Genomic DNA, 3,755 nt, shown 5'->3' on the forward strand with positions numbered 1-3,755 from the left:
TACGGACATAAAGCCATGAAAACAGGCATAAAGCCATAAATACAGGCGCAAAACCTTTTACAGTACTGCTAAAATAATACCCTATTGGCATGCCAAACTATCCAATCTGACATACATGTCCAGGCAATACAAGGGTACATAATATCATTAAATATTAATATATTGTGTTTTATGACTTCATTATTTCATGATAAATTTAAATTATAATTTATACATTCATTTGATCATTTATATGATCACAATTCTAAACAATGGTTCACATGAACCATTGTATTCAAAACATTTTTCCTTTCTCTCTTGATGGGAACTTAAATCCCAAATGGCACTTTTATCTCATTTATACATTTAACAATCCATTCATGCAAAGAACATTTCATACTTCAAGTTGTTTTGCTAATATATTATGAATTCCACTGGTGTTGGGAGCATAAATCTCAATTTCCTATTCCAAGTAATCCATGAACATTTCATGGATTCCAAATTTCATGCCTTAATTTCCTCTACCAATTTAGTTCTTACACTTTGTCTTTGTATTACTATTCACCTTACATCCACTCAAATTGTTAACTTTTTTATACATAATAAATTTATTAAACCTAAATTCACTAAGATACCACATTTTGCATTCTAAAGTCGTTGGTCTTGGTTGCCAATACAATTTCAATGCTTAGTGTTAGTTATTCACAATTTTCATATTTCAAGCACTAAGTTTACTATTCCATTGGTCATTTGTACAATAGGAATTTGGCAAAATTGTCTTCATGAAAGTTGTTCCTTATTGTGTCTAGATACATTTCTTTTTTTGAATCACTCCATTTGGAGTTTTGTAGCTCAAGTTAAGGTCATTTTACCATAACTGGCCGTATTGACCTGTACCCAGAATTTCTAGGCAATTTGATTATGCCAGATTTGGTGACCTAAGTTTGGTTGGCAATTTGACTAGGTTATGGTCAGAATTTAGATTTGTGTTCTCCATGAAAGTTGTAGGACTATGTCTCAGCTTTCTACTGATAAAATTCCAGATCAATTGGACCTTTCTACACTAAGTTATGACCAAATGAATAAATACTGTTCATTTGGTCATTTTGCACAGGTAGAATGCAAGTCACCCGGATTAGGGTAATTTTTAGGTCAACTTGGTTTGGTTTTCTGGGCAGAGTTTCTTCACCAAAGTTGTGCCATTATGTGTCTAGTTTCATGTCCAATTAGCCTTACACCAATTGAACCTATACAACTCCATTTATGGTTGCCCAAACCTACTGGACTCACAACTAATCCTGCAGGTCACCAAGGGCAGCATGCTTAAACTCAACTCCATTATCCTTACTCATTTCAATTCCTCCTCACACACATTCAAATAGTCACTAATTGACCATTACAAGGTTAATATACCATTTCATAAGCAAAACTCTAATTTTTTTCATAAACCCTAATTTCCAAGTGTCCATTTCATGCTTTTCATGTCATCTAACACATCCAACACACATAGTTCAACATCTAACTCAAGTTATCTCATCACAAACCACTTCTAAACAATTCAAGTCATACAAATCAACAAATCTCATCCTTCTCCCATGGCTGCCAATTTTCATACATACTTCAATATAATTGTTTTGTTAACTTTTACAACAAATTCTCATTTAATTTGTCTTCCTAACAAGGATTAAAAAGATATAGAAGTGAGTATAGGCACTAATCTTTTTGAGCACTCTCTTGGCTTGTTGAAACCTTAGAATTTTTACTTCTTATGGCTGCCTAGAGTTGCCTTGTGATGTGGGGATGAATTTTTGTGAAGGGTGTTTAGGGTTTTTATGGTGAGAAAGGGTGGGAATTCAAGCTTGGAAGCATGAAAAATGGAAGAAGAACTCTTCCATAGTGGTGCGACTGGTTGAGGAAGAAAGGAGCAGATTGCTTTTATCAAGTTTTGGTCTCTTTTATCTCTTTTTATTTGTTTTATGTAAGCTTGTTGAATGGTGATTGGTGGATAAGTTTTTAATGACATCATATGATGTCATAATTGGCATTTTCTTTTTCTTTTCTTCTCTACTCATTTTCAATTTAATTTTTAGCAATATTTATTCATATTTTAGATCATAATAATTATTTACTTAACTGGATAAGTCGACTAAAAATCATCTCTGCAGACGAAATGACCAAAATGCCCTTCGTTTGGCTTAACAGACTAAAATTGTCCGTACCGATTAAAAATTTTTTCTAAGCATTTTCTTAGCATTCTAATACTATAGAAACCTCAATGACTCTTCTCTAGAGTCCCAAAAATTATTTCATGAATTTTCTCCCGGGTCTAGGACTCCTAGTTGTGAGGACCACAACTTCCCACTGGGTTACCCATTGCTAGAGCACATGCTCATTTAACTTGGTTGTATTTTATTTCTAAATTTTTTTCTAAATTTTTCTTATTATTATTTGAGTTAATTATAACTCCCCACTCTATTCTAAATATTTTTCCAGATGTTCTAATTGTCCAGACCGACACCGGTCATCGGAACAGTAGAATGTGCGAAATTGCTACAGTGAGGGTGTTACATCGAGTACATCTGAAGGAGTCCAATCTCTAAGGGAATTAAGTTCGGATTCAGATTCGCATTCAGATTCCAAAAATGAAACCATGACTGCTAGGACTTTGAAAGAGTTGGCTGCTCTTGATCTAAACCAACAGCCTTTGTGTATTCAATACCCTGCTTTAAATATTGCTTTTGAGTTAAAGTTTGGACTAATCCATTTGTTGCTTAAGTTTCATGGTCTTTTAGGTGAGGATCCACATAAACATATAAAGGAATTTCATGTTATGTGTTCCAGCATGAAACCTCAAGGAGTTTCAGAGGATCAGATTAAGCTTCGAGCATTCCCTTCCCGTGTTATGTGTTCCAGCATGAAACCAATCAGCTAAGGATTAGTTGTATTACCTTCTTTTTGGATCTGTCAACTCATGGAATGAGATGAAGTGGATATTTTTTGAGAAGTATTTTCCTACTTCCCGTGCTGCCAACATAAGAAAAGAAATTTGTGGCATCCGATAGTACAATGGAGAGAGTTTGTATGAGTATTGGGAGCGATTTAAGAAATTGTGTGCAAGTTGTCCCCATCATCAAATAAGTGAGCAACTTTTGATTCAGTATTTCTATGAGGGACTTCTACCAATGGACCACAGTATGATAGATGCTGCTAGTGGAGGAGCTTTGGTTGACAAGACACCAAAAGAGGCAAGGAGGCTGATTGCTAACATGACAGCAAACTCTCAGCAGTTTGGAATGAGAATGGATCACACACCTAAGAAGGTTAATGAGGTAAGTACATATAACCTTAAGAAACAGATTTCTGATTTAACTTCTTTGGTGAGGCAATTGGCTGTAGAGAACATGCAAATAGTTAAGGTATGTGAAATTTGTTCGGGTTTAGGTCATGCTACTGACATGTGTCCTGCATTATAAGAGGATGAATCAATGCAACATGCTAATGCAGTAGGAAATTACGGATAACCACAACGCAAGTATGATCCCTTTTCTAATACTTATAATCTAGGATGGCGAGATCATCCCAATTTGAGTTATGGGAATTAATCAGTACAAAACTGATACCAGCAGCAAAGACCACAAGTGAATCAACCACCTCCGCCTCCCTCAAATCAAGGTATGTCACTTGATGAAATTGTTAAGGCTTTGGCTAGTAATACATAATAGTTTCAACAGGAGACCAGAAATAGCATTCAAAACATAGAGAGGCAAATTGGTCAG

At 35.1% G+C, this 3,755-nt stretch overlaps 1 non-coding gene across 1 annotated transcript; it reads right to left on the reverse strand.

Moving 5' to 3' along the window:
* Window positions 1–3,008: 3,008 nt before the first annotated feature.
* On the reverse strand, window positions 3,009–3,115 carry LOC131182563 (small nucleolar RNA R71). The gene has a single exon (XR_009150827.1). It is a non-coding gene; the product is annotated as a small nucleolar RNA R71 (small nucleolar RNA).
* Between the last annotated feature and the right edge of the window lie 640 nt (window positions 3,116–3,755).

This window comes from Hevea brasiliensis, chromosome 8 (assembly GCF_030052815.1).
Source record: "Hevea brasiliensis isolate MT/VB/25A 57/8 chromosome 8, ASM3005281v1, whole genome shotgun sequence".
NCBI lineage: Eukaryota > Viridiplantae > Streptophyta > Magnoliopsida > Malpighiales > Euphorbiaceae > Hevea > Hevea brasiliensis.